The sequence below is a fragment of the Nelumbo nucifera genome, chromosome 1 (genome assembly GCF_055504915.1).
Source record: "Nelumbo nucifera cultivar China Antique chromosome 1, China Antique-T2T, whole genome shotgun sequence".
NCBI classification, from domain to species: domain Eukaryota; kingdom Viridiplantae; phylum Streptophyta; class Magnoliopsida; order Proteales; family Nelumbonaceae; genus Nelumbo; species Nelumbo nucifera.
Genome location: NC_142649.1, coordinates 46719331 through 46740710, shown reverse-complemented (window position 1 = coordinate 46740710; position 21380 = coordinate 46719331). Strand labels below are relative to the sequence as shown.

Here is a 21380-nt window from a genome sequence, read left to right as displayed (position 1 = left end):
GGCTGTTCTAAGCTGAGGTTTGGTGCGTCTTACAACGCCTGCGCTGCTGCTTCTTCGTCGTCTCCGCATTGGTGTTGCTAACCTCTGTGTGGTCCGGTACTATTCTGGCGCAAGGTGGATCTTGGTTCCCTGTATGTTGAGGCTGACTGCCATGGATGTAAGGGCCTTGCCTTGAGTTCACGGCCAAAACCTCGAACCAGTTACCTGCAAGTGAACCTTCTTGATGCGATCGCCGAGGAAGAATGGCCCTAGCGGGCTGAGTGTCTCCGGACCGGTTTCCGATGTTGCCCTGTGAAGCGGGCGGAGTGACCTGCCCATCTCTCCTGCCGCGAGGTGAGACTTGGCTCCCAAGAGGAAGTGGAACCTGGGAAGTCTCCTCGCCTCGGTAGGGAGATTGAGTGTTTTGTACACGAGGCCAGTTCTGCTGAATTGCTGGACGGCGGGGTGGAACCGGCTGCTGGCTTTGCTGTAGTGGAGGGACCTGCTGCTGGTAGAACTGGTAGAAGACTTGTTGCTAGTATTGCTGGAATTGTTGGACATGTTGCATTTCAGCCTGAATGGCCCGCACGCAGTGTACCAGGTCGTCGAACTGGGATTGCCTGACTCCGGGGGAACCACATATGGTTTAGCGAAGGTTGCGCCAACTACAGGAGGGAGTGGAGCGTTTACTTGCATAGAAGATTGTGGCATGGTCAGCGTTGGAACCCTAGCCACAGTGAGCGGTATGGTGAACTGATCGATGTAGACAGACAGAAGTTGAGGTTGCCCCCTAGAGATGTTCATTTTAGCGCTCTGTCCGGCATGACTGGAGGATGTCATTGAACTCAGATGAGTTGTTGAGTGTGGAGAAGGCTTTTTGTAGCGATTACCACAGACAGCGCCAATTGATGTAGCACAATCTGACTACTCCCTAGTGGAGGATGATCTGGCTTCTAGTCGGACGGCGAGCTAGGTGGATCTGCAAAATAAGATAAGAGAACCCGGGGTGGTTAGCCCAGCGAGGTCGCTCCGATGCTTAAGTTAGTAGGCTGTTGCGAGCTGAGATAGCTTTGAGAATGTAGAGAGCTAGAGAGCAGAGAAATCACGCGTACCTTATGCCCTCGGGGTTGGAGCCTTTATATAGCTGAGTCCTCGCGGGTTTTGCGGATCGGTTCCAGGATCTTCGTCACGATGGGATCCATTTCCACTTTAATTAGAGGATAATGTTACTAAATGATAAGGCTTATCAATTCCTCCCGAACCAGGCGAGGAGGAGATAAGGCTTGCCATTATGCGGCGTGATCCCGCGAGGTTCGAGGTCTGTTGGAGAGATTTTTGGGGTTGCCACATAGTGATCTGGATCGGTATCTCCGAGCTGATACTTTTTAGTTTCGAACTGGACTAAATGACGAAGTGCCTTGGGACCGAAGTGGCGTTGTCCCGAGGTGACTTAATGCCGAACTGATTGGGAGTCCGAGCTCAACTGTTGTGAACTAGACATGTCGGGCTGAGCTGTCATCTCTTGGTCAGATCATGTCCATGTATCTCCTTTTTATTAGATCGGGCCAAATCACCCTTCATCAGATTCAAATTAATCCTTTGAAAATTTTATCAAATTTTTAATCGAATATACCCGTTACTGAATTCGATTCCATCCATTTGTAGCTCTAGTTTGAGGAACGCTATGTGAATAGAAAATCGGGTTTTGTTTGAGAGAGAGTTGCATGTATTTCGGGTTTTGGGTCAAGGAGGGATATGGCCTCCCCTCTATTAGTCTTTGGTTGTGTTTATCTTAATAAAATATTAAGGTGGCTGGCTCCTCCACCTTGAATAGAGGGTTTAAAAATAAAAGTCTGAACCGATCCGGTTATTGCCAACTGGAATTTCAATCAGATTTAACTATAATTCCTTATCTTCTGATTAATTGAAGATGGATACTCCTTAATGTGATTTCTTGCTCTCCTTTGACTTCACAAGAAGACTGTTTAATTTCTAGCCATAAAAAGATAGTTTGGAGCTATGGGTTTACAGCAGAATCCATTCAATCACGACAAGGATTGAAAATCAATTCCAAACTTTATTTAATTTATTCTTTCACGGTTTGCGATCCCGAGAGCACAGCAGCTCAGCAATCTGTGCTTTGTGATTTTATCAGAGCCAATGTCCCGTCATCACCTCGTATTGCTTTGCTTTTTAATTATTTACTAGCGAATCACAAAAAAATAATCAATCATTTTGTCAAAATTTAAAATAAACTATAGTAAGAATGGCCAGAACAAAGTCAATTTATTATTTAAAATAAATTATTATTATTAGAACTTGAATTAATATTTTTATTATTAATATATTTATTACTATTATTTAAGTTATTTTATCATTTTATAATTTATTAGTATTATTATTATTATTATTATTATTATTATACACAGTTAAAATCATAACCATGTAGCATACAGGTCTTAATGGGACCGTTTTAAAATAGTTATATGTGAATTTGTTCATGGGAAGTGTGTCTCGTTGAAAACAGAACTCGATTTAAGTGAAAGCTTAGTGAAATTTTAAGTTAATATTTTTATTTCTGTATTTTACCCTAACCTATTCATTATTATTTGACTTATTATATTAATATTTTACATTTTTATGCTTATATTTTACTTTAGGACAAATTTCTTAAATTATCTTCAGGTTTAGAAAATTGATTAACTATATCCCTACTGTTTCAATATTCTTTTAAAATATTTTTACTTTGACTAAATCTTCCTTATCGTTAATATCTATAGAAGAATTAAAAGAACTCTTTTACCCATCATTTTTTTTTAACTTTCAAAATAAAACTTTACACCACAAGATCCGAGTAGACATGGACTGTTCTGCGATAGCTGCAGGTTTTCAGTGGAGACAAAACGAGTTCGAGCAACGAAGACAATGAAATGGGTGGTGGGTCTAAAGGAAAAGAAGAGCATTGTCGGGCGCCACTGCCAGCATTGAGTGCTGGCATTGAGTTCAGCGACAGCTGCAGGTTCTGTTTTAGTTTTGCTCCCGCACGGATTTGACTACTACTTCATTTTTTTTCTAGTTGAATGATTCCACGTACGCAACAGAGAGAGAGATTGGTTAAAGAAAGAAGAAAAAAAAGAACTTGGTGTAGCAGATGTGGGATATTGTGGCAGAGCCGGTTTCACCGATAGGGAGAGGGATCGCCGGATAACTGTTTTTAAAAGGAATGCAGTGCTTGTATCTGGAAACAAAGATACAGACACTGCATTGGGGCCTAAGAATCCAAGGGAAATTGCTCGATGAGAACGGGACAACATCAGAATCCAAGGGCCGGTGGATTTAGTGCTAGAAACCATCCTGCCAAAGTAGCTGGACGGAATCGGTTGTAGAAGCCATTCTGCCAAAGCAACTAGACGAAATCGGTGCTAGAAACCTTCGTCAACAGTGACGGCTTCCCCTGAAGAATTTCTCCCATCTTCAGAAACCCGTCCACCGAATCTGGTAGGGGCGTGGCATTTGATCAGAGCTTCACCCAGAAAGACCTCCGATAGTTAGACGTTGCTTGGACAGTCACCGAAGAGCCACGTTGCTAGGAGATTATCGGTCCTCTGTGGTATTGCCATCACTCCGACAACTTGTGCCCTGGGCTGGAGAGAGAACGAAGGGGAAGAAGGAGAGAAACAGAGGTGGAGGGGGGTAACTTCGCCGGTTAAGGACCGAACTAGCTTGGTTTGTTCCTGTTGAAAGGAAGAAGAGGTAAGGGTAAAATTGTATTTTTATGTTAAGGGTAGAGCTAATCAATTGTTAGAAACAGTAAGAATACTTTTAGATAATAGTCAAACAATAAGAGTATGCTTAATCAATTAATTAAACCAAAAGGATAGTTCAAGAAATTTACCTTTAGTTTATAATGTTATATTTTTATTCTCTCACCTTCTAAATGTTATTTTTAAATATAAAAATTACATAAACCTTTGAACCTTTGGAAAACCCAAAAATCTTTCTATAATAACGTACAACTTTATGAATCTAATCAAAATATATAATGATTATTTTTATATATTTTTAAAACAAAACAAAATAAAAAATAAGAAAATGGAGAAAAAAAGATAAATTCCAAGAAGAAACCACGAAAGTGCCAGCTTGGCACATTACCTCCTTTTAGTAATATATATATATATAGATATAGATATATAGATTGCAAGGATTGTTAATCGGAGATCAATCAGGCTGAAGAACCCAAGGAATTCCACGGCTCAATCCCTATAAATTCAACAGTCCTCAGCTATGGAGACTCATCTCTCCATATTTTTTTCCTCCAACGTAACTTGCTGATATTCAATACAAGTTGTAAGAAGAAATGGTCTTTTACAGTAGCAGTAGTTATACTTCACCTTCACCATTTCTTCTTCTTATCACTCTCCTTCTCATCTCATCTTCTCTCCGCCCCTCACAGATGCAACCCTCATGACAAGAACGTCCTACTCACAATCAAGAAATCCTTCAGCAGCAATGTGGACTTTGCCAGTTGGGATCCCACCTCTGACTGCTGAGAAAGCTGGAAATCCGTCTTTTGCGACTACAAAACCAACCGTGTTATTGGTCTTTACATCTACAACACCACCATATCCTGCGAAATACCGGCTGCCATCGCTGACCTAACTTACCTCGATACCCTAGAGATGTCCCAGGTCTATAACCTCACCGGCTCCATTCCTTCCTCCTTCACCAAACTTCAGAACCTTAGATCGCTGTCTATTAGATACACCAATCTCTCCGGGCCCATCCCAGAATTCCTAGTCCAGCTCAAAAACCTTGAAGGACTCAATTTGCACGACAATGAGCTCTCAGGCGAAATTCCGGCAACCCTCGGTGGCATTACCACACTGAGATCTCTTGAACTCGAGCACAATAAACTTCACGGAAGCATACCGGACTTGTTTGGGAAAATCAGCAGCAACTTCTCTGTCTTGGATCTTTCATACAACCGTCTTTCTGGTAAAATCCCCAAGTCACTAAGTAGATTCAACTTCGTGTTTGTTAATCTTTCCAATAACAAACTCGTCGGAGATGGGTCGATGATATTCACGGAGAACGGATCGCGACGATCGGTTGTCTGGGTAAACCTGTCAAGAAATTTATTGGAATTCGATCTGTCTAAGTTGAGATTGGCAAAGACATTGAAGCAACTGGATTTGTCACACAACAAAATTCGAGGGAGCATTCCGAAGCAGGTCACCGAACTACGGAATTTGTATTATACTTGGATGTGAGTTATAATCGTTTGTGTGGAAAGATTCCTTTGGGTGGGAGGGTGAAGGATATGAAAGCAAAGTTGTTTGCACATAATTCGTGTCTGTGCGGCCCTCCACTCCCCAAATGCAAGTAATTACGAATCACAAACTTCATTTAATTCGGTTCAACTAATCTGCTGAAACAAAGAATAAAATTCCGTTCCGAAGCAGGTCAACAAACTACGGAATTTATATTTACTTGGATATAAAGATTCCGCTGGGTGGGACGGTGCAGGATATGAAAGCAAAGTAGTTTGCACATAATTCGTGTCTGTGCGGCCCTCCACTCCTCAAATACAAGTAATTACGAATCACAAACTTCATTCATTTCGGTTCAACTAATCTTCTGAGTCTGAATAAAATTCCGTTCAAATAATCTGCTTGCTACCGCTTACCGCTAGCATTCCTCATTAACTCATTGTCATTGACAGTCTTATATTCTACCAAAGACTGGAGTTTACTTTTGGCTGCATTTGATTGTAGTGCAAATTTTATTTGCAGAGGTGTAATGAATGGAACACAAATGGGCCGAATATAAATTCTGATTTACTTTTGTTTGTCCCGTATTATATGCAAGAGAATAGAGGTATAGGAGGAGAATTATTTATTTGGGAGTGTGATAGAAAGCAAATGATGTACTCACTACTTTAGAGAGATGAAGTGGAAGGTGGTGCAAATTTTGCATTATCTTTTTTAGATGTAAAATTTACCCTGTTAGTGACCTTGTCTTGTTTGTTTGTAAAAACTAAAAATGTAAAATGGTGTGATCCCACCTTATAAGAAATGAGGTAGGGGGAGTCTTATATGTTTGGGAGAGATGGGAAGCAAAATGATGTGGTCTTCACTTTATCTAGAGAGAGTTGAGATAGGAGGATGATGGTGCAAATTTTGCATCATTTTTTGAGATGTAAAATTTATACTGCTAGTGAGTGCAAATAAAATAAAAAAGTACAAATTTTGTATCAAATAAGAGTGTGAATCATAATTACGAGCAAATAGATGAAAATTTGAACCAGGTATAAGTGCTTTTTTCTCTTGATTGGTCAAATGAGACTCCAAAGAGCAGAGGACAACGGGATTACAACTTGTGCATAGGGGTGAACACTGCTCCGTTAAAACCAAAATAAAAATTCTGGTCTTGATTTTTAGGTTTGAAAATTCAGTTAACCATGATAAATCAAAATAATTTACCAAATTATAGGAAAATCTATAATGCGGGAAAGATGTGGTATGAAAAGAGTTTTGACCAATCAAAACCCATCCATGAATTTTGATAAATAACACGTTATTTGCTACCACGCTTATGATTCCATTTTATTGGTCAGTTGCCTTTTGTATATCATATCTTTTCCATATCATAGTCTAACCCAATTCCCAATTCCCTCTCCCAAACAAACTTCCTCTTCCTCAGGATTAGTATCATTTAAGGCTTAAAGAGACGTTACTTACATCAGTTAAAGTAGGTAAGGCTTGTTTCATGTTAATCACACGTTAATCTTCACCACTCGTCAGTTTACGGGTAGTTTTTTTTTTTTTTTTTCATTTTTTCATTCTATTCTATATTGGTTGTTGCAAATAGAGTAGACGATTCAGTTTTCCTTCTGGAATCCAGTTACTCTTCACTGATCATCGACTTTTTTAAGCAACACTCACCGACGTGTTTAAGCAAACACTGTAGCTGATAACGAGTTAAGAAGAAAGGGTTCTTGGGTTGGATCCATCCCAGATATGACTAAAACCCATGGAACCAATTACCAATCCAAATACAACCTTATTTTGGAAATTTGAATAAATTACCAAAATAAGTCAATAAATTATTATTGGAAAATTAATGTAATTACTTTTAACTAATTAATCTTAAATTACTATTAAATAATACTAATTAACAAATAATTATTAAATTATTGTTGATGTAACATTTATGTAATACAATAATGTTAATGTACTATTTAATAATTATTGGCAAAAGCATTGTTAAGTAATTTTGGTAATTAGTAATGATCAATAATTATTAATTTATTAACTTAGAGTGAAAATTTTAATGATTTCCATTATTTTGGTAATTTACATTGGCTTTAGGTAATTATTAAATTTGAACATTATTGGAGAATTTTAATAATGATAATTTACATTTGGTAATTATTAAAAATTTAGATAATTAATAGTAATTTATGTTGGTTTTTGATAATTGTTAGGAAATTTCAATTTTGTAATTCCATAAATTAATTTTGATGTTTTTTTTTGTAGTTTAATATAGTAAACTTTAATTTTGAAAATTTTCAATTTATTGAAAATTAGTATATTTTCAGTAATTAATTATTCATAAATGCATAACTTTGAAAATTAATTTATTCATATCAATAATTATTGAAAAATAAATAATTAATGAAAATATTAATAATTAGTAATTACTAATATTTACTGAAAACTTTCAATAATTAAAATTGACAGTTATTACTTGAAAATTTCAGCATTTTCACAAAATTATTTTATTAGAATAATTAAAATATCAATTTATATTAAGATTTTCACTAATTAATTATTCATAAATAATTATTGAAATTTATATGTAATAATTACCAATTTCAAGAATTATTAATTGTTCATATGAATAATTATTGACCAATAAATAATTAATGAAAACAATAATAATTCTTGATATTTACTAAATATTTTCAATATTTAAATATTCAATTATTATCACTATATGAAATAAATTAAATATTATTATTTGAAATTTATAATTATTACATATAAATTTCAATAATTTTCAGAAAATTGCTTAATTTGAAATTTTCAAAAAATTAATTTTTATAAAATTTCAGTATTTTTTTGGTAATTTCAGAAAATTATTGATTATGAAAGTTAATTTGGTAATTAATAATTAATTATTTATATTTTCATTTACATTGTTTTTTGGAATTATTAAATTGGAAAATTATTGGGGAATTTTGTTATCAATAATTTACATTTAGTATTTATTAATAATTTCCATAATTATTTATAATTTTAATTTTACTTATTTATTATTTTTATTTAATAAATAAGTAACAATAAATTATTACTATAACAAAAAATAATTTGGTTCTTTTAACTTAATTTCAAGAGGAAAATACCAGGTGGGTCCCACTTAAAAAGTAATTTGGCTCTTACAAATTAATTTCAACTTACCCCCAAATTTCTTAAAATTACACAAAATACCCTTAACTCTCCCCATTTAAATTTGCCTAAGTTTTTTAATTAAAACCAATGGGGAAGTCATCTTCTTTCCCAATTTGAGACAGAAGCATAATAGTGGTGTTTCGTGTTGCTTATAATGTGGCCTAAGACATCGGGTGGGCCCAAACCATATTGGTTCCTATGTGGCAAGTTGGAGAGATCGGTGTACGACCCTAACAGTTTCTCCTTAGTATGATACTCACATGCATGAGTAGGGGTGAGCATTCCGAAATTTTAAAAACCAAACTCAAACCGAATTATTAAAAGCCTGATATAACCAAAACGGGATTTTTTTTGTTCGATTTTAGGTTATTTTAATTAAAACCGAATTTCATTAATATTATATATATATATATATAAAATAATTTTGACCAATCAAAACCCATTCATAAATTTTGATAAATAATATTCCCTACTACGCTTTATGACTCCAGTTGATTAATCAGATGTTTTTTGGATATCATATCTTTTCCATATCATAGTCAAACCCAATAAATAATAATAGGGTAAATGACAGATAGGTGCCCTATACTTTTGGCATAGTGACAAATAAGTACCCTGGACTTTCAATTGAGACATTTTAGTACCCTAAACTCTTAAAAATAGATATTTGAGTCCATCCATTAGTATTCCGTCAATTAAACATTACATAATGTCAAAAATACCCTTCTCATATATTTTTTGGATCATTATATGGAGTAAAATCATCATCAGATAATGCTATCATTGGAAATTTTGAATTTGTTATTTGCTGTCCATATGAAAATGTCATTGTAGGGAGACATTATGTTACCTGAGAATGATCTTAGAAATACAATGAGAAGGGTATTTTTGGTATTATGTAATTTTTAACTAATGGAATATTAACGGATGGACCTAAGTGTCTATATTTGAGAGTTTAGGGTACTCAAATGTTGTAATTGAAACTTCAAGGTACCTATCTATCACTACCCCAAAGTACAGGGCACCTATTTGTAATTTACCCATAATAATAAGAATGGAAAGAACATGAAGGATGAAATAGGAAACGATGGCAAGAAATTAAATTTGGGAAGGAAAGAGATGGAAGAAGGAAACTCTTTTGGGAAGTTTCCATTTCCCTTAAATTTAATTTTTTGGAAGTTTTTGCCTTTGTTACGATGGTGAAATGGGAGGCAAGTGACATGTCCAAAGGCTACGAGTAGGGGTGGATTCGAGCCGAGCCTAGCCGAATACTACCAGGCTCGAGCTCAGCTCGAGACTGTTCTACAAGGCTCGAACTCGATTTTGAGAAAAAATATTTTATAAAAAATAAAAAATTATATATAAAAATATTTTTTATTTGATATTTAAAAAATTAGGAATTATAATAATTAATAATTATAATATTTTTATTATATATTACTTTCTATATATATATATATATATATATTCGAGCCGACTCGTAAGGCTCATGAGCCGAGCTCTAGTAGGCTCAAGCTCGACTCGTTTAACAATCGAGCCAATAAATTGAGCTCGAGCTCGGTTGAAACCGAGCGGAGCCAAGCTTTTTACGAGCCAAGCTCGAGCAGCTCGTGAAAAGCTCGACTCGTTGCCACCCTTAGCTATGAGCCCAATGGCGTGGAAAAAAGAGGGGCGTGGGTAGGGTGAAGGCCAATCCATACTGAACCCGCTTTGTTTTGTTTATTTTTCATTATTTTAAAACTGATTTTAAATTAGCAATTACTTTTATTAAATTTAAATTTATTTAGCAAATTGTTATTGAAGTTATGATATTATGGTAGGCTTATTACTGTTTAAAATTTTTAGTAATGTAAGATTTTTTTTATTATTGTTAAGAATTAAAAAATATCTATAATTATTAAATATTACAATTAATTATTAAATTTTATAATGACAATATTAAAATAATATATATAATTATAATAATATTTTTAATTAATTATTAAATTTTAGGCATTTTTATTAAGAAAAAATTCTTAAACTACCCTTTAACTAATTGACTAACTCTACCCTTACTTTTTACATATTGTCTTAAAGTACCCTCAATTTTTCTGACAATTGTCTAAAACCTCCCTTGTACACTTTCTGTCACCCTCTGTTCACATGTAACATCACGTGACTAATATATTTTCTAAAATTCTTAAAATACCCTTTTATGGTTCTACTCCATTTTCCATCTCCATCTCTAATTCCGACTTCATCTTCGTCTCTGATTCCAATTCTGTTTTTGTCTCCATCTCTATCTCTGTCTCCAACTCCGACTCCACCTCTACAATTTCTACAAGAGCCCCTCTTTGAAAGCTTTTGTTAGCAACGTCACACAAGCCTTGAGCTTCCCAATTATTGTAGCATCAACGACACCATCAGTGCTGGCAACAAGGCGCAAGCTCTAAGTTCTACTTCTACTTTTGTGTCATCACTTCCAACGCTTGCAACAAGGTGCAAGCTCTAAGTTCTACTTCTACTTTTGTGCCATCACCTGTAGGTGTGTTATAGGTCAAAGGCAATGGTGTGGGAAGGTGTGTCACAACGACTACATTTTCCTTGAGTCTAATGTGATGAGGAAGAGTAAAATATAGGGGGAGAGAGAGAACTGTCATTGCTCGGTATATCTAGAGGTAAGGGTTGGTGAACAATAGATTCAGCAAATTCAGTTCTGTCTTGATGGAAAAGAGAGGGAAACAATGGAGATGGAAGATAGGGAGAAAAAAGGAATGGAAGAGAGTGATGAAAATGTGAAAGAATTAGAGAGAGAGAGAGAGAACGTTGGGAAAATGGGGTCATTGAAACTTGGAGGAGAAGCTCTGAGGTGCGTCTGAAGACATTATCTTTAGAACATTATTTTTCCCCACTCAGTTTCACTGAGTTTCCTGTTGGGTTACAGGCAAATCCATTCCAAGGATACAACAGAGCCTTGTGCATGAATCTGCAACCAACAAAGTTGAAGAGTCTCCGAAGAAACCTTCTACGAGACTATAGCATACCAGATTGAGAGAGAGAGAGAGAGAGAGAGAGAAAGTGATTTTCGAAAATGTTGTATGTGAAAAGCCTGATTCGTACTCCTTAAATAGTTTCTGAAGAGTTATGAAGAAAAGGTAGGTGCTAGTTCAAAGAAAGGCACATTGAACAGTCACAATTTCAAACACTGTGACTGATTAAAAGGTAGTTAAGAGTTAATGACTGTTAACTTTGAATTGTGCCTCTTGATCACACTCGATCGAATCGTGACTGTTGATCACATCAATGGTCAGCATCGCACCAAAAGGACAAAACCGCCCTTCGTAAGCCATGCAGATGCGAGCAAAGTGCGCCTTTAAAGTGCCTCATTGCACCACATACACGCGTGCGCTGCACGATAGCAAGCCTCCATACTCTCCTCTACTCTTTCTAAGGAGTGTAAATCAGCTCCTATTAAAAAACTCCAAACAAAACTTGTAATTTTCCAATGTGGAACAAGTTCAAAACTGGTTTTGTAAGAGAAAAAGCTATTTTTCAAAACAAGTGTGCAGGTGTAATTTCTTGTGTAATTGTCCAATCAAACCCATTGGATTTACTCTCTGATGAGATTAAAATCCAATAGAGAAGATCACCACCACTACTGAAAGTTGAAGTGTCGTAGGTGATTTCTCTCTCTCTTTCTCTCTCTCTCTCTCTCTCTCTCTCTTTCTCTTTGGTTCATGGGCATCATCTTTTCTCCCTTTATTATTCTACAAATTCCGGCCTCCTACATCTCTCCTTCATCAGAAAATAACATGGAGATACTAACCCTCCCGCCACCACCAATATTTCCAATTGCTCTACCAGCTTGCAAGGGAGCAAAATCAAGACTTGCTAGGGGTGTTGCACAAATGGACCCCACCATTACCCAACACAAGCAATGGATAGTTGAAGAGATGGTCTCTCAGATTTATTAGCAATGGACAATGTAGATTGAAGAGACAGCAAATGTGAACGTGTCCAATGGAAAATAGAGATGGAGGCAAAGAAGAAAAACGGAGATGGAGGCAGAGGCAGAGACGGAGACAAGGTATCAATCTACTTCCCATTCTTGAACTTTTTCATCAAATGGATTTTATTTTAAAAATTTGAGGAACACTGGAGGGAAACTTTGACATTTCATTTTTTCTATTAGCATTTAATGATGATGTTAATTATTAGAAACAATAGTGATACTCTAAGACATGTTAGACAGTGTATGCCCTTAGGTCCAATCAGATTGATGTACTTTTAACATTTATTGTAACTAAATAATAGTACGTAATTGATTCATGTTATATATGGTGTGTTTTTGTGTAATACCCTTAAATTGGACACTTATGAGACTCGTGTTAGTTTAGAATCTTCACAGCCATTGGATAAACCTGGGGAGGTTTATCCTGCCAAGGCTGACACTAATGTGCTGTAAAGTCAGTTCGGGTGGCTTGTCTCAGTTGCCAGGGTGAGACCTGAAGCACATGTAGTATGGGTTTGTTTGAAACCCTGAATCGGACCATTTTCCAGTTATGCCCTAGGGAGGTTTATGCTTTATGAAAAGGTTTGCAAAGGTTTTAATTCCCGAGATCCATCTTGAGTAGAGAGTGCAACATTGTACCTTGAAGCCGAGGGAGAGGTCCTCTCTAGTCAGGCAATGTTTAATTATTATGGGCTGAGAAGTTAAGTGTAAGACCATTTAGGGTTTTAACTGATGGGTTAATCTCACTTAAGTTCATATTCCTTGGGCTTTCATAAGGTGGCTGGACCCAATGATCATTTAGTGTAAATGTTGGGCCTATTAAGAGCTCATATTGATGGGCTTAGGGGTTTATTTGGCTAGGCCTTGTAACAAAGGCTAGGCTGAACCTATATGGCTTTTGTTAAGATCAATGTTAGGGTCCCACACATACAGAGAGAGTCAAGCTAGCAAGCAATTAAAAGGAAGTGAGCCTGATGACTTAATGGGCCTAAAGCCCATTTCGAACTAGGTTTAATTTGATTAATTAAAAGAGGGATTTGGTTTTTAATCTGATTAGGATCAATAGGAGGATAAGATAAGTCTTATCCACTTAAGAGTCCAGATCCAAGTACAGATATTGATCAAGGAACCTTGTCCTAATTAGATTAGGAAGCTGATCCTAAAAAGGTTATAAATAAGGGGGCGGATTCTTCAGTAAGATGAATTCTTTTTTGCAGTTCTTTTCTCCCTCTGTTCTTCCCGCCCTACCCTGTTCGATCTCCAGTTCTTGGAGTGATCAAGATCAGATCTTGATATTGTTTCTTGCTAGAAGAATCAATCTTGAAGTCGTGCTCACCTCCTTAGCATGATCCTTGCTGAAGGATTGCAATTCTTGCTGAAAGATTGCATTGTTGATCCTGTTTCACCCTAAGTTGCGCCATCTTCAGTGGAGGCAGGTATTGGTACCCTCTTTGGGCGTAAACACCTACACTGGAAGCTACTTGTGTGGATTCCATATCAAGTATTTCTCTCCCTAATCTTTGGTTTCAGATTTGGTTTGGTTTGTTTAAAGAACGAACCTTGAAAAATGCAGTTTTTCTAAATCAGGGAATAGGATTCCCGGAAGGGAGAAAGAAATTTTTGAAATTTTGCCCAGCTGCACTGCATGGAATAGGATTCGGCCATCCATATGATGGATCTCCCTTCTTTTTAGTGGCATCAAAGCCAGGTTGAAGTCTTGAACCAAATTTAGACCAGATCTGAACCTACGCAAATGGGCAGAAACTGTTCTACCCAATTTGCGCAAACTTACAGTTTTCTATGAATTCGGTTCTCAAATTTTTTGGCGTATGATCTGAAAAATATTTCTTTATTATTCGGTTATAACTGTAGAATAGTTTTGTAGTTGTTTCTTGAATTTTGGGATGTACGTGTGATGGAGATTAAAATATTTTTGGCACCAAGATTTGTGCACTCTGCATTCTTTCTTCTATTATTTTGGTTTGTAAATATTTTTTTTTTTTATTTTCTAGACAAAATGTATAGGATTTGATCTAATACAATTAAAAGAAAATTAGGGTTTTCTATTTTTTTACATTGGAAGAAGTGCTGGTTCGCACGAAGGAGAAGAAGAAATTTCACAGATACAAGATCTAAAATCTGCGATTTACAAAAATCAATTCTTCTATCTGCGATTAATTTGTTTCTTGTAGGTTTGCAGATTGTCCAAGTTCATCACACTATAGCCCCCTAATTAATTTCTTGTTGATCTTGATTGTCTTTTTCGGTTGTAATTATTTTTCAGATCATATTCTTGAAAATTGTAAATTGTTTTGGGCACCAAACCCTAGGCCGAATTTGACCTAGTTTGGTTCAAATTGTTTGGACTGAACCTATGGTTCGATGCAGTCTGCTCTTAGCCCCATGGGTCATGTTTCAGGTGACCCAAATTTGGTTATGGGCCAGGGGTCTGATGGCCCAACACATGATGCAATTCGGCCCACCCCTGTGAAACCCTATTTTGCCAAGTTAAAGCAAAATCAACCCTATTTCAACATTACAACTATTTGGAACGAACTGCTTTTTGTAGTTTAGCCCATATACCTTGGTAATACTATGGGCCTTAATGGGATGATGATGTATTAACTTTAATTAATTAGGGTTTGATAGTTTATGTGATTGATTGGATCAATTTCATGCATGTTGATGTATGTGTTGTGTGATGTGCTTCGTACATGGGCCATAAGCACTTGGCCCTTGTTTAATCGATAGTGGCTCTCTATGTACATCATGGCTGAATGCACATCATTGCCATGATGCCCATAAGATCATTAGATGATCTCCCTTCTCAATGGGCCCCAGATCAACTTCCTCCCCAAGAGGAACCATACGGAACCCTAGCCATTTTGGGCCCATTTGAATCTAACTTTAAGAAAGTCAGTGGGAGCCACTTTGGTTTGACCTTAATCAGATCTAGGGATGTTTCAACTTGTTCCCTCCAGATATATAAGTGCATGTGATAGGGAAATTCATATGATAAATTCTCCAAAGGCTTTTCTTCATTAACATGAAGATGGGTTGTGTTAGTAATGAGGAGATGCACCATAAAATTGGGCTATCCATTTGCTGATTTAGTCTGTTTGATTGCTTCATAAGATGATAGGGGCATCATAGACCGATGTGGAAGGGGCCTTTCCTAAAATGGAAGACTCTCTCAAGGTACCTTGGGGTCCACGAATATGACAGGTCAGCGCATACTGGACAGAAAGGTTTAACCTAAAATGGCAATGAACCTTTTCTGACAGAGGCCAAAGGGAAAGCTCATAAGATGAGTGGATATGATCCTTCACAAAAAATGGTGGAACTATGCAACTAAAACAGTTGGCTCCATGCATAGCAAAAAAATGGAGTCTCAACCCATGGCCGGCTCAAAGAGATGGAGTCTCCACCCATTTTTTAGAGGAAATGGGCCTCATTTTCAGACTAGAAAGTTTATTTGTAGCTCATTGATAGTGACTCCATCCTTCATAGGAAAGGCACTGAGCCAAAAGGTTTTGGGTTCCAAAGATTGGGAGAGGGAAGGTGTTAGGCACCCTTCTCTCCATGATGCTATAACAGCTCACTACAAGAGTAATTCAGGCTTGAATTCCAATGAAGCACGAATAAACAAGATTGCTCAAAGCCCCTGAAATTTGGCGAAAATGCTCCTAACTTCGTCCAGAATTGATTTAAGGTGATGTTATCAGGTCTTAGGTACTAGTTTCCCTAGGACCCTCACCTTTCTACCTCTTGTTCTCAATCTGGAAAAAGCTAGGAATGCAAGTTTCACAGGATTTTAGGACTTTAAGCAATTTAAAGCTAAACTGGAAGAAGAGAAATGGTGGAATGAGAGGCTTACCTCTCGTCTAAGACCTTGAAACAAACTTTCCTGCACCTGAAAGGACTTCAAATGAAACTTGAGCAAGGTACAGAGCTGGGCTGAGCGTTTCTGGTGTTAAGTTTGGGAGGCAGGGGATGAGGCTTAAGCTTGGTTCAAGGATTTTAAAATTTCAAGCAGAATGGGTGTATCAAAGAAGCTGGGAAATTTCCCCCCTTCCTCTCAAGCTCGAGCTAGGCTTCTATTTATTAAAAAAAGGGAGGGAGATGGGTTTGAAAATTCATCCAGCTACAGTGTCTGTGATTTAGTAGAGCTCTTTCACTAAAAAAATAGGCAAAGATTTTGAGAAAGAAGGGCCTATGGTTGACCATTCCTTCTTTGTGCAACAAATTTTCTCGAGTTTGGAAGGCTTCTTATGGATTTCATGCATCAAATGAGGGATTGGGGCATGCCAAATGTTGCAGCCCCGTATTTGGGGTTGACAGTGGAAAAAAACATAAATTTGATGAACTTTTAAATAGGGTTTTGTCCTTTCTTAGTTAAGTGGGGTCTGTATGGTATTTTGAGCTTTTTAAGCCTATTTGGCTCAAATTCATTGGCGCAGGTGTTTTAATGGGGTCGAGTAAGGATCTTACGTCAGTCCCCACCCTATTAAGATCCTAGGTTGGACAGCTGATGTGGCAGTTCAATCTGGTGCGTTAAAATGGTATCTCTTCAATTTAACAGTCAAATGAATGAATCTGGTTATGAAATTTGGCGTGCTAGGGTTTTTTGGGCCTCTGAACATAGCAGTGAGGTCTGACCGGACAAATAGAGTCGGGATTATTAAGATCTATGGCTGACAAGTTCGGATCAATAAGATTTACTGAAATAGAATCTTTGTTTGATGAAGGGTCAAAAGAGAGAATTTTGGGATGAAATTTGGTGGGTAAGCATTTTTTATCATCCTAAATCTGATGGAAGTGATGGATTTTTTATCAGAGGTGTAGATTGACTGGTTATGATTTTCCAATCAATGAAAGGGCCCGAAATGGAATCTTACTTTTTTAACGATTAAATGGAGGTGTTTGGTCATGAAATTTGATGTTATGGGGTTCTTTGGGTCTCTAAACATGGTGGTAGGGTCTTATTGGTCAAATAAGGCTTGGATGATGGAGATTCATGATGGGTGAGCTTTTGATTAATAAGATTCATCAAAACAGAATTAAGGCTTGATGTTGGATCAAAAAAGGGAATTTTGACATAAAATTTGGTGGATAGGTATGGATTGAGCTTATGAGGTTGTTGGAAGGGTTTGATCGTGTTAGGTATGTGCAGATCACGGGTTTTAGGTTCAAGGAGTGTCGTAGTGTTATATGTGTTGAAATGGAACCTCTAATGGATGATTGGCTAGATCCAGGAATTTAGGGTTAAAATTTTGTGTAATTGGTCATTTAAGGATTTTGTTTCATGTGATGAAGTTTGATCAGGGATCAAGTACAGTGATGTGGCATAATCAAGACCATAGAAAGGGAATCATGTAGATTTAATAGTGGATTTATGGGCATTTGGGCTAAAATTTGGTTTCTTAGGATTTTGGCTTGTTTTAAAGTGACTAGCGTGGTCCGATCGGGCATTCGGAATGTAGGGAATTGGTCAAAGAAGGGACTTGGCAAAAATCAGGTGCTAACAACTGCCCCTCTTTGTCGGAGGTAGTGAGCTGTTGAACAACAAAGAAAAAGGAAGCACCTAGAGGTTTTTGTAAGGGACAAGATGTTAGGGGAGGAAATTTTGCTACTAGAATTTCGGTCAAGGTTGAAGTTGATATAATGCAATACCGTTGCTTGGAAGGTGTGGTACCATCCCAAGCCTTAGCAAGCAAATGCAACCATCACGTAAACAATATAGTGGTGTCATCCCAAAATAAGCCATTGGTTCATTTGTTTCTTTATTGTTTTTTTTTTTATAATTTTATCTTTATTGACTGGATTTAATAATTTTGAATTTGACAATTTGAATACTTGTGACATTGGAAAATCTGATTTTGAATTTTGCCATCTAATGTAATTTTATATTTGATGAGTCTTATTCTCGATTTTTTGTAACTTGGATGATTTGATTTAGTTTGACAATTTAATTTTTGATATTTGATAAATTTGATAATTTTTATTGATCACTTTAATTTGATAATTTTGAGGTTTGTTATTTGATAAATTTGATTTGATAATTTCGAACTTAATAATTTTGATATTTGATGATTTGGTGATTCTTTATTAATTTGATATTTTGATGATTTAATTTTGATTTTTTGATATTTGATGAATTTGTTATTTGAAAACTTAGATGAGTTTGATATTTGATATTTGATATTTGATGATTTGATGAATTGGATAATTTTGATCTTTTTTTATGTTTGATGTTTGACATTTGATGATGACTTTTGATATTTGATGATTTCATAATTTTGTTATTTAATTGTTAGCACTTGATTTTTGCTTGGTCTCTTCTTTGGCCCATCACTTACATTCCGGAAGTTCGATCGGACTACACCAATCACTTTAAAACATACCAAATCCCAGAGAAACCAAAGTTTAGCCCAAGCGTCCATAAATCCACCGTTAAATCTACATGATACCCTCCCGATGGTCTTGATTATGTCACATCACCATACTTGATCCCTGATCAAACTCCACTACATGAAACAAAATCCTTAAACAACCAATCACGCAAACTTTCAACCTTAAATCACTGGATTTAGCCAATCATCCATCAGAGATCTCATTTCGACGCATATAACACTGTGACACTAATCTGTGCAGGCCTAACACGATCGAACCCTTCCAACAGCCTCATAAACCCAATCCATACCTACCTACCAAATTTCATCCCAAAATTCCCTTGTTTGACCTAACATCAAACCTTGATTCTATTTTGACGAATCTTATTGATCATAAGCTCACTTATCATGGATCTCCATCATCCAAGCCTTATTTGACCAATCAGACCCCACCACCATGTTAAATGACCCCAAAAACCCTAGCACATCAAATTTTACGACCAAACACCTCCATTTGACCATTGAAAAAGCAAGATTCAAATTCGGGCACTCTCGTTGACTGAAATACCATAAGATAAAACCATGATCTGAACTAAATCAGTCAATCCACACCTCGGATCAAAGATCCATCACTTCCATCATATCGGCATGTTTGAAAATGCCTACCCACCAAATTTCATTCCAAAATTCCCGTTTGACCCTTCTTCAAACAAAGATTCTATTTCAATAAATCTTGTTGATCCAAACTTTTCAGTCACAGATCTCAACCTTTCTAACCCCATTTGTCCGATCAGACCTCACCATTGTGTTCAGAGACCCAAAAAACACCAACACACCAAATTTTGTAACCAGATTCATCCGTTTGACCGTTAAACTAGAGAGATACCTTTTTGACGCACCCAATTGAACTACCACATCAGCTGTCCAACCTAGGATCTTAAGTGGGTGGTGACTAACGTCAGATCCTTACTTAAACCCATTAAAACACCTGGACCAATGATTTTGAGCCTATCAGGCTTAAAAAACCTAAAATACCAAACAGACCCCCACTTAAAACTAAGAAAGGACGAAACTACTTTTAAAATCTTATCAAATTTGTGTTTTTTGCCACTGTCAGCCTCAAATACAGGGCTGCTGTTAGACAGTTTCGTATGCCCTTAGCTTCAATCAGAATGATGTACTTTATGAGTTTATTGTAAATAAATAAAGATACATATTTGATTCATGTTCCCTTGGTATGTTTCTGTGTAATACCCTTAAACTGGACACTTAATGAGACTCGTGTTAGTTTAGAATGTTCACAGCCAGTGGGTCGGTCTGGGGAGGCCTATCCTGACAAGGCTGACACTGTGGTGCCACCAAGTCGATTGGGGTGGCCTGTCTCAGCTGCCAGGGTGAGACCCTAGGCAAATACAGTGTAGGATTAATTAAATCTATGAACTGGACCAGATTTCCAGTATTGCCCTGGACCTTAGAGATTGATGGGCAAAACTGGAAAGTTACACCTGACCCCTAGACTCGATTATGATACTGCACTAGATGTCAGATTGGGCTATCTTTGATATACCAATCAGTGAGATCCTTAACGGGGGTCAAAACCTGGGTATGTTGGGACAGTCCGAGAATTCATCTGAGTGGGTGATCATAGTGACAGTATCAGCCCCTTTGTCGGACAAAGGTAATGATCGGGGATGCACTCTCACTAATGGAAACCAAGACTGCCGGCAGCCGATTTCAACCGTTGAGATTTGTTTTGCAAAATATATTTTATATAAGATATAAAAGTATATATATGGTTTCTAAAATGTTTGCAAGAAGGTTTTAATTCCCGGGATCCATATGAGTGGAGAGTGCAACACTGTTCCTTGCAGTCGAGGGAGAGGTCCTCTCTTGTCGGGTAGTGTATGATCATTATGGGCTGAGAGGTTAAGTGTAAGACCATTGAGGATAATGCCTGATGGGCTAATCTTGCATCTGCCTACAGTCCCTGGGTGTTACAAGGTGGCTTGGCCCAGGGACCACTTAGTGTAAGTGTTGGGCCCATAGAGCTCATTTGATGGGTTTCAGGGGGTACACTGTCTTTAATAGTGCATTCGGCCAGGCCTTGTAACAAAGGCTGGGCTGAACCCATGTGGCTGATGTGTAGATCAATGCTTGGGTCCCACGCCATACAAGGAAGCCCAACTGGGCAGCAATTTGGAAGGTTTTTTGAGTACATAACCTTAAATGGGCCTTAAGCCCATTTCGAACTGGGCTGATTTGATCAGTCATCTAAAGGGGGCGAATTCTGAAGTGGGTCAGCTAAAAGGATTGGGCTTAGACCCTATCCACTCAGAGAGTCCAAGATCTAAACGAGATTTGGATCTGGAAACCTCGTAATTAGATTAGGAGACAGCTGATCTAATCTGCAGATAAGATAAGGATTATCCCTTATCACTAAGGGACTTCTAACCCAAATATGATTTGGATTAGCAACTCCTAATCTGATTAGGAGCTGATCCCTTTAAGATTATAAAAGGGGAAGGGGGCGACAGCCTTGAAGAACACAACACAACAACATCAATA

At 37.1% G+C, this 21380-nt stretch overlaps 1 long non-coding RNA gene across 1 annotated transcript; it reads left to right on the top strand.

Moving 5' to 3' along the window:
- The first annotated feature begins 3116 nt into the window (after positions 1-3116).
- LOC104590255 (uncharacterized) lies at positions 3117-5386 on the top strand. The gene is made up of 2 exons (XR_016081237.1): positions 3117-3732; positions 4433-5386. It is a non-coding gene; the product is annotated as an uncharacterized LOC104590255 (long non-coding RNA).
- Positions 5387-21380: the final 15994 nt, after the last annotated feature.